The sequence below is a fragment of the Choloepus didactylus genome, chromosome 23 (assembly GCF_015220235.1).
Source record: "Choloepus didactylus isolate mChoDid1 chromosome 23, mChoDid1.pri, whole genome shotgun sequence".
NCBI lineage: Eukaryota > Metazoa > Chordata > Mammalia > Pilosa > Megalonychidae > Choloepus > Choloepus didactylus.
The window spans coordinates 23,887,550-23,895,403 of NC_051329.1; positions in this window are offsets into that span (position 1 = coordinate 23,887,550).

The window sequence follows — 7,854 nt, forward strand, 5'->3', positions numbered from 1 at the left end:
GATTGGTCTGTCATTTTACTTTTTTGTAGTATCTTTATCTAGTTTTGGTATTAGGGTGATGTTTGCTTCATAGAACGAGCTAAGTAGCATTCCCTCGTCTTCAATTTTGGGAAGAGTTTGAGCAGGGTTGGTATTAATTACTCTTGGAATGATTGACAGAATTAATCTGTGAAGCCCTCTGGTCCTGGGCTTTTCTTTGTTGGGAGGTTTTTGATGACTGATTCAATTTCCTACTTGTGATTGGTTTTTTGAGATCTTCTATTTCTTCTGTAGTCATTGTGGTTTGTGTTTTTGGAAAATTGTCCATTTCATCTAAGTTGTCTGGTTTGTTGGCATACAGTTGTTCATAGTATCCTTTTATGATCTTTTTTTTTTTCCTGTGGGGTTAGAAGTAATGTACCCCTGCTCATTTCAGATCTTATTTATTTGCATTTTCTCTCTTTTTTCCTTTGTCAGTCTAGCTAAGGGCTTGTCAATTTTGTTTTCTGAAAGAACCAATTTTTGGTTTTGTTGATTCTATTGTTTTTTTGTTCTCAATTTCATTATTTCTGTTCTAATCTTTGTTTTTTATTTCTTTCTGCTTGCTAAGGGGTTAGTTTGCTATTCTTTCTCTAGTTTCTCCAGTTGTTCAGTTGGGTCTTTGATTTTAGCTCTTTCTTCCTCTTTAAAGTAGATGTGTAGGGCTATAAATTTCCCTCTCAGCACTGTCTTCGTTGCATCCCACAAGCTTTTATATGTTGTGTTCTCATTTCCATTTGTTCCCAGATATTTACTGATTTCTCTTGCAACTTCTTTGACTCACTGATTGTTCAAGAGTGTGTTGTTTAATCTCCATAAATTTGTGTATTTTCCAGTCCCCTGCCAGTTGTTGATTTCCAGCTTCATTCCATTATGATCAGAGAAAGTGCTTTGTATAATTTCAATCTTTTAAAATTTATTAAGACTGATTTTGTGATCCAACATGTGGTCTATCCTGGAGAATGATACATGAGCCCCAGAGAAGAATTTATATCCTGCTGTTTGAGGTACATTATTCTGTATATGTCTATTAGGTCTAGTTCATTTATCACATTATTCAACTTCTCTGTTTTCTTATTGATCATCTGTCTAGATGTTCTATCTATTGATAGGAGTGGTGTATTGAAGTCTCCAGCTATTATTGTAGATACATTTACTTCTCCCTTCAGTTTCACTAGTGTTTGCCTCATCTATTTTGGGGCACCCTAATTAGGTTCATATATATTTATGATTGTTATTTCTTCTTTGTGGATTTCCTCTTTTATTAATATATAATGTCCTTCTTTGTCTCTTATAGCAGCTTTGCATTTAAAGTATATTTTGTCTGATATTTGTATAGCTACCACAATTTTTTTTGGATACTGTTTGTGTGGAATAACATTTTCCAGTCTTTCACATTCAACCTATTTGTATCCTTGGGTCTGAGGTGCATCTCTTGTAAACAGCATATAGATTGCTCGTATTTTTTTTTATCCCTTCAGCCAATCTGTGTCTTTTGATTGGTAAGTTTAATCCATTAATATTCAATGTTATGACTGTAATGGTAGAACCTACATCAACTATTTTATCCTCTGGCTTTTATAAGTCGTATATTATTTTTGTGTTTCTTATACCTCTTCAGTTACCTTTATTGATACTCTTCAGATGGCGCTTTTTCTGGTTGCTAATGCTGCCGTTATGCAAAATACCAGAAATGGATTGGCTTTTATAAAGGGAGTTTATTTGGTTACAAAGTTACAGTCTGAAGGCCATAAAGTGACTTCACTGAAGGAAGGCCATTGGCATTGGGAAAACCTCTGTTAGCTCAGAAGGCACATGGCTGGTGTCTGCTTGCTCCCAGGTGGTGTTTCCCGAATAACGTTCTCCAAAATGTTGCTCTTGAGGCATTTTGTCCTCTCTTAGCTGCAGCTGCTCTTCAAAATGTCACTCTCAGTTGCTCTCTGTTCCTTCTGTCTGCAAACTCCTTTATATGACTCCAGTGATCCAATTAACACCCACCCTGAATGGGCGTGATAACACCTCCATGGTATCCAATCAAACATTTCACTCTCAGTTGACTGAGTCACATCTCCATGGAAACACTCAATCAAAAGATTCCAACCTAATCAACACTAATACGCCTGTCCCCACAAGATTGCATCAAAGAACATGGCGTTTTCTGGGGGACATAATACATCCAGGCTGGTACAGCGCTCTTTGGTGACCTATTCCCCTCAGCCCCAGAAGGCAGGCTATTTTCAGCCTTTTGCCAATTCTGCCTCTGACATGGTTGAAATAATGGCGCAGCAGTGCCCCTCCTTGACCAGCTAGAAAAGTGGAATCCAGAGGTCTAAATTCACCAGCCAAGAGCTGGATCAGTACTGGGCTGTGTCCCCCTCTGTACTAGGGGCAGAGGGCTCCCCTGGCCATCCCAGTCCACAGCAGCCCACCAAGCAGGACCGCCTGGCACTGTTTGCCTCATGGTTGGGGGGTGGGCGCCAGGAGCCGCAGACAGAATTACAGTCGCTGCCCGTGGTTCCTCAGTCTCTGTCCTGCACTTCCCTGGATGCTGTAGGGAGGTCCCCTGATCTCTGGAGCCCCCGTACAGTTGATTCAGACAGCCTCTGCCTCTCTACTCGCTGCTTTGGGGAGAGGAGTGGGCCATACAGCTCCCTTGCTATCCCTCCAATTTCCTGGAAGCCTCCACACCTATTTTTAAAATGTAAATATGAGTAGCAAAGGCAAAGTACAAGCTGCTGTTTTTAAGGCCCATCCTGCCCTGCTGCCAACAGCCTCCCCAAACATTTGCCTCCCCAGATGAGTCTTGCTAACCAGATGTAAACACAGGGAACAGGCCAGAATAAGGCCATGACAGATGGTGGTGAAATACTCAAGCAGATTGTAGCATTAGGTGGCAAGAGGCAGCACACGCAGGGCCTGGTGTACTTTCTGCCTCCTTCCCAAGCACAAACATTGGTCCCAACTTCTGATTGCCTTTCCCATGTTTTCTCACTCTGATGCTTTAGCAGCCCCCAAAATCAAGATGAGAGAACAGAGAGCACTATGCACCCTACAAGGCTCCGTCGCATTCATTGTCCTATCTGATGCTAGCAGCCAAACTTTGGGGCAAGCAGCAACTATTTCCCACATTTAACACATAAGAAAACCAGAGTTCAAAGGGGGAAGTTGACTTGAACAAGGTGATGGGACGGGTTGGAGTGTGAGCTGGAAATTAGCCGCCAGGTAACCGAGTGAGCTGGCAATCCAGGACATCTTACTTCTGGACGTCTGTGCAGGCCCACGATTGAAGCACCCTCAGCTGTGTGCAGAGGGTGCCCCTCGGGAGGGTGTTTTGTTTTCAGGGCGTGCACATTGAACTCCTGTTTTCAGGATGTCAAGTCTTTACACACCTTAGCTTTTTGTCTCCATTTTAAAGAAGAGGATGCTGAGGTTCAGGGAAATAGAGCAGTAACTTGTCCCAGTTTGAACTCAGGTCTCTGCCACCAAAGCCCACGTGCTCCTGCTGCCCCAGGAACCCATTCAGGCTGGGTGGGGATTAAAGACAAAACAGGGCCTTTTACCAGCACCCACGGGAGACAACTTGTCACCCTCTGTGTGTCACAGGGCCTTACCGTTCCAGGGCTCCGGGCCCCAATCCCTGCCTTGGAGCTCCCTGTGCAGCTGTCAGGGAGGTGGGCAGCAAAGCCCTTGAACCCAGCATGCAGGGGCAGCTATGCAATAGCTTCTTGGCTCTTTCGAGTTCAGAAAGCACTCATTCCCAGGAGATATGCAGCCAATCTCAGGTTCCAACATTTTAAATAAAAGAGAGGACATGTCCTTTTTTCACCTAGAAGCCCTCCAAACCTTCACCTTAAGTTCCCAAACTCAAGGAATACGTCAAAAGAGATCCAGAGTATCTTTAAAAAAAATTTTTTTTTATTTTTATTTTCTCCTAAGCCAGGATGACAGGTGTTGATTTTACACCTTCCCCAGACTCCACAGAGGGGCCCAGGGGCAGTCACAATAAGGAAGCAAAGCAGGGCACAGGTGACTTTCCCATCATGCTTCTCTTTTCCCAGTAAAGTCAACAGTTACGGGGCAGGGTCAAGTGTCAGGGGAGCTTGGGGGTGGGGGGGTGGGGGGTGGTTTGAACACCCCTGATCATTGCCCACAGTTTGGTAGGAGCAGCCCTTGGTTTCCTGCCTACCGCCTCTCCAAGCTCCTCAAGAGCAGGGATTTTCCCTGGGTGCTTTCTGCAGCTGAAGACGGTGCCTATCGTCAAGGGGGCCTGTCCCCCTTACCTCTCCCCCCAATTTGATCCACATGGGAGTCCATCCACTAACCTAACAACCCCTCCATCTGCCAGTTTCTCCCCATTGTCCAGCCCCCTCCCAATCCCCGGCCACCAGCTTCTCTCACCGGACGGCTGATGGCACAGCCTTGCTTCCACTCTGGCCCTGCTTACAATCCACTCGAGCCAGAGTGACCTTTTTCTAAGAACCAGATCCAGCCTCTCCTCTGCTTAAAAGGCTCCCCTTTGCCCCAAGATAAATTCCCAGCACCAAGGCCCTGAGAGGTGCGGCCCCATCTCTCCCAGCTCCCTGCCTGTCCTCTACAGCACTGCCAGACAGGAGAGGGCGCTTGGAATTGCCAGAAGGACAAGGCATCAAGTTTGCCAGGCATATCCATTTCCAGTACTTGTGTAACAAATCCCCACTAACTTGGGGGCTGAAAGCAACAGAAATTTATTTCTCTCACCGTTCCGGAGGCCAGGAGTGCAAAATCAGAATCAGCGGGTGGGAAATCCGTCCCTCTCCTCTTGCAGACTTTGGGGGGCTGAGGGCCTTCCTGGCTTAGGGCTGTGTCACTCCCACCTCTGCTTCCATCTTCTCATGGCCTCCTCCGTGTGCTGTCGCCTCCACCTCTTTCGTGGTGGCATTTAGGCTCCACCTCGATAATCCAAGATAATCTTCTCCCCTCAAGATCCTTAACTCCATCCATCTGAAAAAACTTTATACAGTGACACTTGCAATTCCAGGGGTTAGGACCTGACATCTCGGGGTGCCACCATGCTGCCCGCCAGGCCGGGCCCGTGGCCTGGAGCCAGGATGGTCACACCAGCGGAAGGCAGGTCGGACCTCGCTGCAGGAGGGGGCATTAGGGCTGCTGTAATGGGGATGACCGTAAAGAGCATCTCAGCCATATGGCAAAGGGGGCCCCAGGGGAGCAAACAGGTGCGAGACACTAGACAGAGGACTTCGACAAAGATGCAGTCTCTGCTTGCTGCCACTGACAGGGTGACATAGGCCCAGACGCTTCCCTCCAGGGGAGGAGGCAGTTTGATTAGGCTCAAGTGACCCCTTAGGGAGCAGCGATCATTTCTCAGCGGGCCTCTGCTGGCCGCTGCTCTTCACTGTTTGGGAACTTCATCCTTAGGGTTCAAGGGTGGGGGACATGGAGCACAAGGCAGGGGCCGACCTGAACCACAGAGCCGTCACTTTCACTCCCCTGGGTTTTGTGTTCACTTAAGGCTGGGACCAGTTCTGTGCCATCTGTTGTCCTGGATCGATAGTGACACTCTGGGTGTCAAGTGAAAGCCAAGGGAGGGGCAGGCTGTCCCACAAACACTGCCTTTCCTTGGGAAAGGCCCCCGTCTGGGAACGGGGGCGCTTGCTCCCACAGGAAGATGCTGCCGTGGCTGCCCCTGCGATCTGGGGGTGCCTTGCATCTCTTAGAGGCTAATTTTGAGAGTATGGGCCTGAGAGCTCCCCTCATCCCCCCAACTGCTGAAAAATCGAACAGGAGAGGCTGGGGTTAAGCATTCCTTTCTCAGCAGCCTCGGGACCAAAAGCCCCAAGCTTTGGAGAGCCCAGCAGGCAGCAGGCACAGACAGCAGCGGCCAGGGCCCTGGACTCTGAGGGGACAGAGCGGAGCCTCCCCGGGCAGAAACAGGACCAAAGAGGTAAAGAAAAGAGCTATGCCTGTATATATTTCAGGACTTGAATTTTTCTGAATTAATCTTAGGTGGATGAAACTTGGGGGGGGGGTTCCTTTTCCATACCAAAGGGATAGGATTTGGGTGGTGAGTGGAAAAAGGTTCACAACACAATGATGCTGTAAAGATGGATGGTGAAGATGCTTCTTTGGTCTGGACCCAGGGGGACACCGGCTGAAGACAAGTTGAGACATTTCAGGGGCTTCTTGGAGCAGGAGGGCAACCGTGCCAAAGTAGCCACGGGCTGGGAGCTCGGTGCTGGGTGGGAATGTGCTCCACTCCAGGGCCCACCTCCCGGGACGCTGCTCCCCTGGCTATTTAATAAGGGAAAAAGGTGAGGACCTTTTCCTCTTCCTTCTCCTGCCTGCCGACCACCACCCTTCCCCAGCCCCAGTAGCTGCATCCTGGGACTGCCCTTCCCTCACTGTGCTGCCCCATCCCCCAGCCTCCCCCTATGGGTTTTCTTCACCTGCAGGGAACAGCTCATGGGCTTCCATCATGTCCCCTCCCAGGGAAGTGGGGCAGGGCGGGGTGAGGAGGCTGAAAGCACCTGTGGCCTCGGAGGCTGGGAACAGAGGTTCCGAGAGAGCTGGGCCTTGGGGGCCCCGTTGGCCGGAAGCCCGCTCTCAGATAAGGGTGCCCTGCTGTGGAGGCACCTGGGCTGCTGGAAAAAGAAGAGGGACCAGGGCAGGGCCCGGAGGAGAGGAAGCAGGCCCCAGAAGGGGACTGCCAGCCTCGGGACTTTGTAGGAAGGAGGATGAGGAAGAGCCCAGAATTTCTCTCTTAGTTGTCCAGCCCAGCTCTCCAGCAGGGCAAAGGAGGTAGCTGGGATCCAAGACTGATACTTCGCCTGGGCAAAGACCTGATGTATTTTGCTAGAAATCCCCTGTGCTGAAGCTCTAGGGAACGTGCGTCGGCAGATGGGATATGAGCGTGCAAGTGTATTAGTTATTTACTGCTGTGTAACAAATTACCCCCAAACAGTGGCTTATAACAAGATAAACTTATCTCACACACTTTCTGAGGGTTAGGAATTGAGAAGTGGCTGGCTGGGTGTGTCTGGTTCACGGTCTCATGCGGTTGCAGTCAGATGTCAGCTAGGGCTGCTGTCATCGGAAGGCTGGAGTGGGGCTGGGGGGCCTGCTGCTGGCTGGAGGCCTCAGTTCCTCGCCACGTGGGCTTCTCCCAAAGTGGGTGAACCAAGAGAAAGATGGAAGCCAGGCTATCTTTTATAACTTATGCTCAGAAGTTACACTCCATCGCTTTCACCACCTTTTATTCATTAGAAATGAGTCACTAAGTATACCTCATACTCAAGGGGAAGGGCATAAGATCCCCGATTTGTAGCAAAGAACTTTGTGGACATATTTTAAAATGACTGCAGCACCTGGGTTTGTATATTCTGCTGTGCTTACTTCATGCTCTCCGTGTGGTTGCTAAGGCTCAACTTGGTGGTGAGCTTTAAAGAGAGGCACCTGGCTGCCCTGGGCACCGATTCTTAGAAACAAAGGCATCTGGTATTAAAAGCATTTTTAGGCTCAAAGGTGGCCCTATGAAATTAAATGGGGAGAGAGGTTTCTGAAAGCAAAGCAAAGTAAATAAGATTAAGATCTGCCAATGGCTTGACATCCAGGAAGGGGCCCCGGGACAGCCAAGTGCTTTTCTTGTGAAGTGGATCTTGTTTGGAAAAGGAGTCCTCAAGCAGAGGCATGAGCTGCACTACCACTGGGCAAACTGAAATGGGCTCTGGGCTCCAAATTTCAACACATAACATGTTGTCACTTCACAGAGAACTCAGGACTGGGGACCTCTCAATTGTGGAGAATCAATTAGCAAAAGGAAAAGTGTGGCTGCTTAAAAAT